Genomic DNA, 14665 nt, shown 5'->3' with positions numbered 1-14665 from the left:
GGGGAGTGCGGGGGGGGGAAATCGAACGCTGCACGGTGGGAGACAGAGTTTATTTCCCTTTCCTTTCGCTGGCGGACGAACACTCCTCATAAAAAGCGGGGGGGGGGGGAGGGAGAGAAGGTATCCCTCTTCTTGCAGTGGTGGGAGCCTCTGTTTGGTGTCTGTCTCTCTGTGTCTTCCTTCTCCTCCCCCCAAGCCCCGTGTTAAGTTAGAGACAATGATTTGACTTGTGTGTGTGTTTGTGATTTCATCTTCTCGCCCCCGCTGCCTCTCCCCCCCCCTTTCCATGCCTCTTCCTCCTCCCCCTTTTCAGCTCGAAGAGGTGGGTGGGGGTGGAGGACTCAACAGATATGGAGGCTCGAGGTTTCGCTCCCCCCCCCCTTAATTGGTTGCAATTGTTCAATCGTCCCAATTTGGAAGGTATTTAAACCACGTAGATCAAGTTTCGCCAAACGAGATCACGAGTTGAACGTTATTAGGTCTGTAGGCCAGATGTGAAAAATGCTTCCACCAGCTGCCGTCGCCGCTGCTGCCATGGCTAGGGAAAGGGAGAGTGCCCTTCCCCCCATCAATATTGGTTTGAAATAAAATATTTTGCGAGGAGCCTACGGGTCTAATTAAATCTCCCTGCCTGATTAACTTTGATTTGTATCTAAAAATTTTTTTTTAAAAAAAAGCTTAGACTGCAAATCCCCTTTTAAAAAATGATGATGATGAAATGAAGCCAATGCCATCAAGAAGAGCTGCTTGTGTGTTTTCCAAAAAGAGCGAGCGAGAGAAGCGTCCACGTGTACTTGGAAAACGCTCCTAGTCAAATGGAACGGGAGTCTTGATTCGTTTCCATGTGGTGCACGTCGGAGCCATGATGGCTTGTGTGCAAACGCGAATGGTCTGGATTTCGACAGAGGCAGGGGAGGGGGCTTCCCACCTTAAGCACCGCGCAGCCTGATCCTATACTTCGCCTCCTTCCCTCCCCCCACCCATCGAAATCCGTGAGCTATGGGCACACCTAGCTTTGCATTGTTAGGAGTACAACCCTAGCATAGCTTCATGGTGGGCTTTCTCTCTCGCCCCCCCTTTCCGCCCGTTCAGTTTAAATGGCTACAGTGGAGTGATAGCAAACGCCGAGCGATCTCTCCTCTCGCTGCTTCGAAAGCAATCACATCATTCGGGATACCAAAATGCCGGTGGGTTGAGGTTGGGGGGGGTGATGGTTTCTAAAAGGGGGTTTGCAAAGCAGCAGCTCCACAGCCCACCTTTCTCCCTCCCTACGGACTTCATTGTGTGATGGCTCCAGATTTGTGCACTCACTGCCGTTCAGTAATACCCCCCCTTCCCTTGCCAACACTCTAGTATTTTTAGCAAGATGGCACTCAGTCAAAGAATATTTAGTTTCTTGTGGGCAAAATACACCACGAGGCATTTGGTTTTTACATCAAGCTTTCCTCCTCTCTCTCCCCCCGCCCTCCCCGCTTCCTTCCTTATTCCCTCGCCTCCCCCGCGGTATTCCTTCAAATGCAATTCCTTTCTCCAGCCCGGAGGACGGGAAAAATGGATCGCGTGGTGGAAATCCATTAGTGCCAACCGCGATTTCTTTGTTTTAATCATTATTTCTCGCTCTTTTGGAAAGGGGATGGGGGACGACGACGACGACGACGACGGTTTTAGACACGCTGCTTCAGCTCGATGCATATTCACTCTCCAAGTTATATTCCCCTAGAGCCCCCCCTTTTTTTGTAGATGTGCATCGTGCCAACAAACAGGGCTTATCGCCCTTTGGGGAAATCGGGCAGGCAGCCGAGAGCACTAGTTGATGCAAACCGACCGTGTGTGTGTGTGTGTGCACATGTGGCAGTCCCCAACCGAAACGTCATCTGGATAAATCCATTAGCATCCAGGTGCAGTTTTGGAGCCTGTTGATTTTTCTTCACTGGAACACCACCATATTCCCTTCCATCTCCATTATTTGGGAGCTGTCGGTTTAAATCGCTGTTGAGAATCCTGTCTTAGGAGGAAGAGGAAGGAGGCAGCGGCGGCGGCGGCCACAGGCATCTCTTACAAACATCTGCATCAAAGGGAGGGCAAACAGCTAGTCTGGGGACTCCTTTCTTTTCTCTCGGCCAGCCTCATTTGAGAAGGCTCGGCTCCTTTATTGCTCCTTTGTTACCCCGGCTGCATTGCTTTTGCAGGGTGCCTATTTACGCGGTATCGGCTGGTTGCCTAGGCGACGGCCGGGGAAGATTCGAAAGGGAAGGGAGGGGCTCGCGTGAGAGGGAGGGAGCGAGGAGCGAGGGCGAGGCGCGGCAGCACCAAGCAGATGGACCCTCGAGAGGGGCGGGGGGTTGGGGGGAGAGGAAGATGGGTTGCTGGAGTTGGGAGGAGACTCGCAAAGGAACCAGCTGGAAGAAACCCCAAGAGAGCAAAGGAGCTCTGAGAGCGGGGAGGGGACTCATTTCCTTTCTCTGAACAACTTCTTGGAACCATTTCCAAAGGGGGAGCCATGTTTGTTGATTATTTATTTGTTGCATTTATTCCCTACCTTTTCTTTCTCCAAAGTAGGTTAGGCTGGGAGGCTGTGACTGGTCCAAAGTCACCCAGTGAATTTTTATGGCCAAGTAGGGTAGCAGTTTGAAAGCACGTCAAAGTGCAAGTAGATAAATAGGTACCACTCCGGTGGGAAGGTAAATGGTGTTTCCGTGCGCTGCTCTGGTTTGCCAGAAGCGGCTTAGTCATGCTGGCCACAGGACCGGAAGCTGTATGCCAGCTCCCTCGGCCAATAAAGCGAGATGAGTGCCGCAACCCCAGAGTCGGCCACGACTGGACCTAATGGTCAGGGGTCGCGTTACCTTTAGGGATTTGAACCTTGGTCTCCCAGGTCCTAGTCTGGCACTGTAACAAAGGAGCCAACTCCTAGGGGCTGAGGTCCTTTTAGCCCCCCCCCCCCGAAATATTTGAAGGGGCTACCTACCCCTCACCCCCAGTTCATAGGCATTGCCATTCAAATGATGTGCATGTACTGCATCTTGTGATAATCATAATAATTTTATTATTTGTACCCTGCCCATCTGGCTGGGTTTCCCCAGCCACCGAGGGCAGCTCCCAACAGAACACTAAAAACAGAATGAAACTTCAAACATTTAAAACTTCCCCAAACAGGGCTGCCTTCAGATGTCTTCTAAAAGTCAGATAGTTATTTATTTCCTTCACATCTGAAGGGAGGGTGTTCCACAGGGCGGGCGCCACTACCGAGAAGGCCCTCTGTCTGGTTCAGTTATGATCAATTATGCAGGGTGGGGCTTACTTCCCCTCCCCAAATTTTATTCAGGTTGGCCCCCCTACATTGTAACCATTATGCTGCAATGGTTCTCGGCTTGTTAGTCTACTGCAGCAAAACCAACAATGACAAAGAGTCTTGTGGTACCTGAAAACCTTTCACACATTTACTGTGACATAAGCTCTGGCAGACTATGTTATGCACATGATGAAAGGAACTCAAGTCTATGAAAACATACCTGGAATGGGAACCTCAGCCAGCATGGCCAAAGGATGATGGAGTTCAGCAGCACATGGGAGGGCCCCAGGTTCCATATCCCTGACATAATGCATTTGTTAGGCTTTCAGGTGACACAGGAGGCCTTGGTTCTCATAGGAGCAGTTGGGCAACCCCAGCGACAAACACTTTGGAGTCCAGAAGTTGATACAGGAAAGGGAAAAGGTGAAGAAGAAAAAAACAGGGTGAAACAGGAAAAGGGTGGACAAAAATCACATGCAAACTTACTCTCCTTAGAGAAAGTGTGGTAGAGGTGCCTAAATCTGGAGATAAATAGTTTCCTTTCAAGACACCAGAGAAGGATCAGTATTTTTCCTTTCTGGTGGGACTTGGTGCCTTTCAAAGCTGCAAGAGTAGAATTTCAAGAAGTTCAGAATGTCTTTGTATATATAGATCAGCAGATGAGGAGACTGCTGTGCTTGCAGCCCTGCCTGTCATGTTGAGGCCGTCCTGTTTTCCCCAACATGGGTGGATTCAGATGTTTTCCAGGTGGTGTGGTTTTAGTCATTTTGAAAGATAATTTGGGAAATGTTCCTAATACAGGCAGGTGTGACTTAAGCATTGGCCTAAATATTCATACTGCTGCACGTGAGACTGGCTAGCAGTTTCACTTCTTTCCTGGCTGATCAATGAGTTTGTCTCAGTGCCTCTTCCGAACTATTTGGCCCAATGCTACAAACAGCCCTGGGTTGAACCACTTGGCCTGAATCAGTTTGTGCCCGTAGTGAGGTGATGCACTCAGCTAGCCACTTCTCTGTGAGCTCACTGGGCAAGCCAGCTAAGGACTCTGCAGCATTAAGGCTCCCGGCAATTTAGATAAACAATGTAGCAAGTGTCTTTACACTCTTTAGTTATTATAGCTGCAGGTGACGCACCAATTGTCCACTTCCATGCAGGTGTGGTGACATTTTAACCTGCCTTAAGTCAAGCTAAATGCAAGAGTTAGTGTCTGGATTACTGTGGAGTTCCCTATTTCACCCTCACCATTCTCAGTATCCGTGTAAATGAAAATAAACAAATCTTAATGTAGCAGTATTCAAGTCTCGTTGAACAGAATAGAACTTATGTCTGCATAAATCTAGGTTGGGCTGAATATCATAAAAGAGTAAGACTGCACTCCTCTGTATGCTTACTCGGGAATAAGTCCCATTGAATTCAACAGGGCTCATGCCTGAGAAGATCACACTGTACGTGCATTTTCTACATTTATAAATTATGTGATATATCATAAACCCAGTAAAGACAACTTTACACTGAAAGGAAGAAGACAAATGGAAGAGGAAGTTGCATTTAAACATTCGTTTAAAAGTCATACTACAAATCTCCAATAAATGTGCTATAAGCACCAGGCATCCATGTACCATCCCTTTACTCCCCAAAGGATTTCACAGCGCTTAATTAATTGAGATATAAATATAAGCTATATGCACAGGGAGCACTTATGATTCCTAGCGGGAGTATATGCAATTTGGAAAATTTACACCCTGGTCCTGAATACATTAAGTTGGAGTAAGTACCATTGATTTTGGAACTTACTTCTGCATGCTTTATTCATCATATTTGTGAGATGCTCAGAGAAGTCTGGTGCGTATTTACTTGCACAACAAGCCCCTGATGTTAGGCTGGGAGAAAGGGTTGTACAACTCAATGTGCTTCATTGCTGCATAGGCAGATGCCCAACAGGGTTCCCCATAACACTCTGGTCACTATGTTACACTAGCATAGATAAGCAATGCATTCTGCTTTATATCAAGTTAGATCACTGATCCATCCCGCTCAGTATTGTCTACACTGACAGGCAGTAGTTCTCCAGGATTTCAGACAGGAGTCTTTCTCAGCCTTACATGGAAATGCCAGGAATTGATTCACGGTCCTTTTGAATCAAAGCGTGTTCTGGATCATTCACCCTTCCCTCATGCTGGTTCTTTCAGTATATATTTTCTTGCAAAATGTCACCATCATATCACACTTCTTTTGAATTACAGTAGCTGCCAATTGCCTACCAGCCTGGTTTCAGGGAACAAATCCCAATGGCTTGGGATACCACCAGGATACCTTAGAAAGAGTCCCATTTCTTATATATCCAACTGATCACAATACTCAACAGAAGAGGGCATCCTGAAAATATTATCTTATCATTGGGCCTTTGGTGTAGTGGCACCTACATTTTGGGACTTCCCCCAGTTGCGAATCAGACAGGAAACATCTCTGCTGTCTTTTTGGTGCCCGATGAAGACTTTCTTTTTATTTTTACCACAGTCCGTATCCGTATTGGACTTGAAATTGTTTTTATATATGTATTGTGTGTGTGTGTGTGTGTGTGTGTGTGTGTGTGCATGTGTGCAATTCTTTATATATGTGATTTTTTAAACAGTTCTGTATATGCCATTGTTTTATGTGTGTTTTTACTGCATTGCGAAATCACTTCATTGATGCTTTATAGGAAGCGGTTCATGAATAATAATAATGATGATGCTGATTGATCAGGATTCTACACATCTGCCTGCAAAGTGCTTACATCAGAACAGTCCCACTGAAGTGTTAATTTCAGGAACTGGATGATGGACTTAAGGAGGCAAAACACTTCATTGTTGATGTAAAATGGACAGAATAATTATGTGTTTTATCTTACACAGAGGTTGCTGAGCATGCATCTCCAAAACCTATGTGTCTATATTCGCATTGTTTTGTAGATATAGTGAGTACCTGCTAATTAGAAGATGCGTTTGTTGAATCTCCTTGATCTTCCTGTTGATGAGTCACAATGATCAAGCGTGGATCTATTGCATTTATAGATGCATCTTTCCCTTCTTGTAGATCAGCCAGACAAAGAGGTAGAGCTGACAGGTATGATCTTGTTAGACTTGAGCCTTGGAGTTTGGGGTTCAAGTCTCAATGGGTGGCTTCAGGTAGGTTACTAACTCTCAGCCTCATTTTCCCATCGGTAAAACAAAAACAAAATCCTCTGGAATTTTAATATCTTGTTTTGTGTGGGCAAAAAAGAGAGTGAGATAAAGATAGGAAAGTACTTTGGTGCATTGCAAAGTGCTATGCACGTGATGAATTATTCTGCCAAGTTTTATGTTTTATATTCCAAAGGGAGAATATCATGTAAAACGTGCTATAAATATCCATTTTCACAGCCCATTGCTGTGAGGCAGTTTCAACATCTTTATTTGGCAGACGGGGGGCTCTGATCACGGAGTGGCTGACTGAGATCAAACAGTAAATAACTAATAAAACAAAACAGCTTCAGGGGCCACATCTTAAGGTTTTGCAGAATGGATAAATGCCACTCGACAAACCTTGATACTTAGTGAGATGTACCAGCAGTTCCTTACTTATGTTGCTAGTCGAGCTTCTTCCGAAGAAAAACATGTTCCAGGGCATTTTGGTACCACCTCTTCAATATGAGGCTTGGAAAGGAATTAGCGCTGAGCACCTGCAGACTCATTTAGCACTGGTGAAGAAACTTTGTTTATAAGGTAAGCTGCAGAAGACACCACAACCTAGGGAGACTGAGCAGGCCAAAAACAAACAAACAAAACCCAAAAGTTTCCTCCTGTAAAATTTGGTCTCTTCCCCCTCCCCCTCACATAACAACTCACTTTGAATAGCCAGCAACAAGGAGAGTCCAAGATTTAGTGGAACTCTAATGCAAGAGAGCCAGATTTGGGCCTAGATTTGGAATAACTGGCTGTCCTGGTGGCTGGAAGCAGAAGCTTGGCACGAGTAGCCTGGTGTGCTTCTAAAACGTCTGTGATTCATGGGGCTGGTACTGGTTTTGCCTTGTACAGTTTCACCCTCTATCCCTTGAAGGAGACTGACCCTGACCTAAACTGATACCCGGATAAGAGTCAAACTTAATGTAACACCGAGTTCTGAGTAATCTTCCTCCTGATATTTCCCCTTTTTCTTTTGGAAAAGTCTAGCAAAAAGAGGCTGTGATCTGGTGCTGAAGAGAAGCAGAGAAGAGCTTTCTTTGTAAACCTACACTTTGAAGGGTTTTCCACTAAAACTTTCCCATAGTTGTTCCCAGACATGAGGAAAAGGACAAATTTTTTTAAAAAAAATTTGGAATGATGGTAAGATGGGATGGAATTTTAGTGGAAACCTGCTGAAGGATGAAAGAGTTAGAAGCCATAATCTGGACAAAACACCTGTAGAATGAAGTTTCTGCAGCTGAATTTTGTAATTGTCCGAAAAACTCTACATCTGACTCGGCATCTTCAGTAATAAGGTTCTTATTGCTACACCCCAATTCGCACCATACATGAATCCTGGGAACTTTAGTTTAAGGCTGGAGGGAGTCATAGTCTGGAGGTGATAAACTATACTTCTCAAGGAACCGCTGGGGGAAACCATGAGAGTTAAAGTGCTATAAATGTGCTTTCAATGTATGGTGTGGCCTCTGGGAGAATGAGCAAAGCTGTACATGATCACCCCAGGTAATCTACAGATGATGCTATCTGCTATTTTTATTTACTTTATTTAACAAGGTGTTTGTAGCTATACTACCTGCTCTCTGGACCCCAAGCCCTCCTAGCTTATTCAAGCAAGCAGCATCCACAGTCTCTCTCTCTGGTCCAACACCTGGTACAGACCCTGCAAGTCCACTCCAAGATCAAAAGGTTTTCTGCTAACTACCCACTACCAAACAGACGGACACACTAGCATCTTCAGCCACATGTTTTGCCCCATAAAACCATAATAATACAAAACAGGGTGAGTGGAGCTGAAGGTAAAAGTGGGCAGAGCAATAGATGTGACCCTTGCTTTTTGTATCCTAGCCACCCCCAGTGCTTCTCAAACTATCTGATGTGGTGGATAGAAAACTCCCCCCTCACCAATGTGCCAGGGACCGGAGCCACATTTGATCCCTGAAGCATCCCACCCAACCTGAAATGTGGTCAAGTCACCGGAGATGGATGGCTCACAAACTGGCATGGTCCTGTGGCTAACTGCTTTGAGTAGCATTGCAGGAGGCTACATTCCAGGTTTCCACGCAAATGCATATTTCTCTTTCCATCCTCTTAGGCAGATGAAAAGTATTGCCACAGTTTGAGGTCACTGTTCAAGGACAGTTCAGGAAGAGTGTGGAGCAGAGCCAGTGGAAGTAGAACACCAAGGAAGCCTGGGCTGGAGAGAGTCTGAAGGGCCTGATAGAAAGGCCTCAAGGGCCACATTATAAAGGCTGCACTCAAACCTAGAAGTACCGTAAGCTCCACTGAACACCATGGCACTTAAATCAGAAGAGGAGAACCTTCTTCAAAGTCAACCTTTTCAACACACACACACACACACACACACACACACACACACAATTTATCTATCCATTATCGGAATTCAAGGCCACATTCCAGCCTAGCAAAAACCCCTCTGAGTGTGAAGCAGAGCTAGTGATGGGCGTGGCCTCTACCTGAGGGCCTAATAGAGAGGCTTGGGGGACTGCATTTGGTTCCCAGGCCTAAAATTCCCCACCCCTTTTCTAAGTAAGCATGCATAGGATTGCACTGTTCATATAAAATGGTTTTCCATAATCTTAAGAATTAACTTCTATGACCCCCAGAAGGAAAAAGGTTGGATATGAGCTATGCATACAAAATTTTGCTCTAGTGAAGGAACTAAAACATGCCTATTCTTTGCCCTGAGAACAAAAGGTGCTTTCTGGCCTACGGCAGCTTTGCTGATACTGATCTCTCAGGCACTGATCCAATGCAGCCAGTTCCAGGCTGACACACAGGCTAATATGCTTGCAAAGGTTCTCATTAATGTTGCAATCCTGTGCATACTTATGTGGGAGTAAGCCCACCTCCACTTTGAACACCATGTTTCCAAATCAGCATACCCAGGATGGTTCTGTAAGTGTCTTGAGTTTAGAGTATTCCTTTTTCACTTAACACTGCAAGTGGACTTTTTTAAAAAACCCAAAAAGTTAACAGCACTTTTTAAGCAGTGAAAGGAAAAATATTTGGATCAAAGCAACTATAGCCACTGTGTACTATGTGTTGGTTGTTGGCATCTGTCTGTCTCGAGATACAATGGAGTCCACCTCCAATGGTGAAGACAAACCGCTGCATTAGCAGCACTGAAATGACCTCCCGAGGCACAAGCCTGGGCAGTATGTATGGAAGTCCTGGGCTGCCTAGATGATGACCCCCCTCTCGACCTCACAGATGTGATCCAAAGGAAAGCAGAGCAATATGTTTGGCACCAGCTTGGCTGCAGGAGTTGCCAGAAAGAGGCATACAAGATGCCATCCAACCATCTTTGGGACTTCACTGGATCAGTGTTGGGTTTATTCCTTAGCCTTTTCTTCTCCTGAAGATATCCTGCAAGGCAACAGAGGTTTAGGATCAATGTTTTCCTTCTTCAGATGGACTGCCTTCCTAATCCACTGAGAGTTTGAGACTCATTGGCTGCCCTCACCTGGTTTAGCGAGCCAGTTGAAGCAGTTTCCTGAGGCGAGGCCGCTGTTGCATGCTGACAGCTTCTAGAAGCCACAGGTAAGAGCTGAGTGAGGGTGGGGACCAAAGATGGACAAAATATGATGTGTCCCCCACCTGAGGTTCTACTACTCCTTGTATGCTGCTTTTGTAACTGTGTCCCTAGGATAATTTCACAAAAGTTACTGAAAAGTTCTGACCTCAACAGTTATCTGAGAACATACTGAAAAGACAATTCTTTGGTATGCACTGAAAGCCTTCCTATTGAAAAAGAAAGTAGCAACAATTAAAAACAAGTGATCACAAGTTACATTAACAAATGATGTTCCCTATGTATCAGCCTTCCCCGGAGCCATTCTTTCCTTGTGCAAAAAACAATGTAGCATATGCACAAGAAAAGGTGGGGTGTCATTGTTTTTCCACAGATCCTTCAGCTTTTCTGGTGAAAAACAATTTAGGTGTTGTTTTGTGTCAGATGTGCTCCCCCTGCTCCCCAATACTGAACAGCAGGGCAGTCATTTGGGTAAGAAAAGCAAATTTACAGGACCACCTTGTATTTACTCACTCCTGTTCTGGAGTATGACTTCTGGACAATCCATCAAATGTTGTTCTCCTTTTGTTATGCTATTTCTCTCCCTCTCCCAGCATTGTGCCACACAATTCAAAGCTTTGTTATCTACTATAGCTGTTTAAGGCTGGGTCCAGCCCTTTACTAATATTGACCAAGCTTTTATGAGGGAAGGCCAACGCTGTTTGCTAAGTAAGGTCTACATTGTTTGCATATCCTTCAGAGGAAGATGAGAGATCAACAAGACCGAGTGATGTGTAACAGGGATCCAACCTAGACCAGCTGATGCTACAAGCAGATGCCCGTATCAAACAGAAGACCCTACCTTAGCATGTTATACAGTGGTGCCTCGCAAGACGAAATTAATTCATTCTGCGAGTTTTTTCGTCTTGCGATTTTTTCGTCTTGCGAAGCACGGTATTAACGGTTTTAAGAAAAAGGAAACAAACTCGCAAGACGTTTTCGTCTTGCGAAGCAAGCCCATAGGGAAATTCGTCTTGCGAAGCAACTCAAAAAACGAAAAACTCTTTCGTCTTGCGAGTTTTTCGTCTTGCGAGTTTTTCGTCTTGCGAGGTACCACTGTACCTTTTTCTCCAGAACAAGCAAAATATCATCACGTTGTACATCGTATGGGTTTGTTTTTGATGCAGCACTGTTGATATTCCTGGCAGCAGTCAAAGTGTTAAATCGCACATGCTCTTACTCCATTTAGATTGGTCCTGCCCCCTAGAGGTCTTCTTCAACATGCCATTGATGAAAGACTAGTACATTAGTGGTGGATTTATCTCAGACTATCAACTCATCATTTTGATTTGTGGTGTTTCCCCAATATCATTGTCTTATTGCTGTCTGGAGGGATTCTGTTGTGTTGTAGTGCAATAAAAGCAGGACAGAAAATAAACCAGAACATTTTGGTGGAAACAGTTAGGTTTTCAACGGGAAGTTATATGACATGCACTGATTGGAAATGAAGCCGGGTGTTCACCCCAAAACCTTTGCATGTGCAAACAGTATTGAAAGCAGGATAGTGTGTAACCGCCCTGATACCACTGGGTGCACAAATAATCATGAATGCACAATATAAGGGACACATGGAGGACTCTTTAATGTATGGGCATAACTATGATCAAATGTTTAGTGCTCAGACGCCATGACAAAAAAGAGCTACCATGTTCATTTCTTCAGTTCTCCTGTTGATGCCATGGAAGAGGTTTTCCAGCAATTAGCAGAGAAAGTGGTCTCATTAAGGCAGTGCTTACAAAGTGTCAATCCTTCTAAAGCTCAATTTCTCATTCAAATCTGGGCATCAGATGTCCTTGCTAGCCATTTAGAGCAAGACTCAATATGCTCTTGCATCACCTGTGGGAGATGGTCCAACAGAAGGGCGTGGAACATTATGTGTAGTGGCACATCGAAGAAGTAACACTGGATGTAGCAGGAAATACTGTCATCCGCCTGTAAGCATAAACCCAAATAGTTTTTTTTTTAATCTCCCATCTCCTCCCCCCGATGTAATAGTTACAAACTCAGAATATTTTTCCTCCTGCTGAAAGGAAGACTCCTCTTCTTCTTATCCACTGGACTGCAAATGGCTTGCATCAATCCTCAAGCAATCCATGTGGCTTCTTTATTGACAAAAGCAGATGGCCATGTCCCTCCAGTCAATTTGCGATCTCTTCTTACCAGATGGTGTGCAAGACGCTAGACATACTGCTACTGCTGAAGAAGCCAAGTCCCCTTACAAGGTTCACCATTACTTCTGTGTAGATTTCGGCATAAACTTTGCAGCTTACTATTTGTTATGGGTTGGCTGATGACAAAGTTCATGTTTACCCTACGTTGATTATAAATTTCAGAGAGGGAGCCCTGTTGAAATCCTAATACAGGTTTGCTACCATTAAACATAGTGGGAATTACCTTTGAGTAGACATGATAGGGATGTCCTGTGGAAGACTTCTATAGCACCTGGAAGTCAAAAAGCAAGAAAAGAAAAATCTATTGCTTTGCGGCTCAATTATTTATTCCATCATCTTTAACATGATGTAATTAAAAGCTTCTTTCATTTGTGTCCTACCCTATTTCCACAGGGTTCAGAACTGTGGCATATTTTCACAACAACCTTGTGAGGTGGAAAGGTTAGGATGAGCGAATGAGTAATTTCGTGAAGACCACCACTTTGACTATTGCTAAATGCGGAACATTTTGGATTTGGATTTGTAGGCTCCTTGGGACAGGGACCCGACCTCTTTTACTTTGCGAAGCACCATGCACACTGATGGTGATAGGTGCATAAAAATGAAATATTTATTATCTGTTATATTTATTTGCAACATTTATATGCTGCCGAATAACCAAGTTTCTCTGGGAAGCTTAGAATTAAAGTTTAGAAAAGGGACATGACAGCAAAAAATGAGAAACATAAAAACTAATGCAGCATAGAGGAAGATAAAATCAATATTGCAGGACTCACAACAGCGCCAACATTTCACTGATCTTAAAACTCCATGACCATCCAAAAGATCTGTAAATGACTGAAAGATTTCATGATGATAATGATAATAATAATAATAATGATGATAATAATGATAATAATAATAATAATAATAATAATAATAATAATAATGGTAATGATAACTGTTGTTATTTGGATGACTCACATCCAAGCCAACACTATAGTCCAGGATGCACTGCACTTGCTTGTTCCTCAGAATTTATTAATTAATTAAAATACTTCTGATTCACCTTATATCAGTTGATACTTGTGCATCATGGTGTTAGCATTCTGTCCTTGGAACTCCCAACATAATTTCCTTTTACAAGAGGGAAATGATTCTGATCAGGAGTGCTGTGTGGAACAGAGTGAGTTTAAACTTTTCCTCCATGCTGTTTTCACCACTAAAAACTTTCACCTAAAGCTAATAGTTGTCAAAACCTGTGAGCACAGTCATGTATGCCCATTGGTTTCACCAAGAAGGACAAATAGGAGATAGGCCACAATATCAGTGGGGATACAATGCACCCGGTCCATTCATGACGTCTTAATCTGGCTCAGGGCACCTGGCTTTTTGTGTAGCAGGAAAATACATTAGGAATTCTAATCACAGAACTTGCACAACTTGTTTAGTTTGATGCAAAAGTGATAATTTATGCTACTGCTATTGACTGAATATTGCCACGAAACTTTTTGGTTTTGTTATGGGGTGGAGTGGGGCAGGGGTTGGGTCCGGTCAATTTTTAGAATTCTCTTCCAGCATTTTTCTCACCACTTGTTATTATGTATTACATAACAGTCACCACAAGGAATTCCTGAAAAATGTGTACACCCTGGAAACTGTGACAATTCCATCTGTTCAGCTAACTTGTCTCAAGCAAGCTAGCAGCACACTATCATTTGGAAATGTTCTCTGGGGCTGTAATCCTTAATTAATTTCATTTTTAATTAATGGGTTATGGATTAACGCAGAGATATGGGAATTCATCCAATCACTTCCAGCCTTTCTCTGAATTGTTTAAAAAAGATTTTACTTTGCACTTAAAAAGGGAGAAGGGCAAGGGGCCTGTAGAAACTGTATCAAACAAGTGCTTTATTTGCTAGGCATAATTCTCTTCCAGTGAGCAAATACACAACATACAATTAATGAACCCTACTTTTTTTTTTAATGAAAAGGGTATGACTCATCACTTATTTATTGTGCATATCCATCCATCCATCCATCCATCCATCTATCTATAACATCCTCTTATGCACTAATCAGCTAATATTTTTCATATGCAGACTTTCAATTATTTTCCATACTAAGGCACTGTGGATACATAATACTACTCCCTACAGCAGCCAACCAGATGCCAGATTCATGGGGCTAAGAATGTGGTGTGATTTCTCTAAATACAGTGGTATCTCGGGTTACAGATGCTTCAGGTTACAGACCCCACTAACCCAGAAATATTACCTTGGGTTAAGAAATTTGCTTCAGGATAAGAACAGAAATCGTGCTCCGGCAGTGTGGCGGCAGCTGGAGGCCCCATTAGCTAAAGTGGTGTCTCAGGGTAAGAACAGTTTCAGGTTAAGAACGGACCTCCGGAACGAATTATGTTCTTAAC

The sequence above is a fragment of the Podarcis pityusensis genome (genome assembly GCF_964106645.2).
Source record: "Podarcis pityusensis genome assembly, chromosome: 3".
Classification (NCBI taxonomy): domain Eukaryota; kingdom Metazoa; phylum Chordata; class Lepidosauria; order Squamata; family Lacertidae; genus Podarcis; species Podarcis pityusensis.
This window is presented reverse-complemented; position numbering follows the sequence as displayed.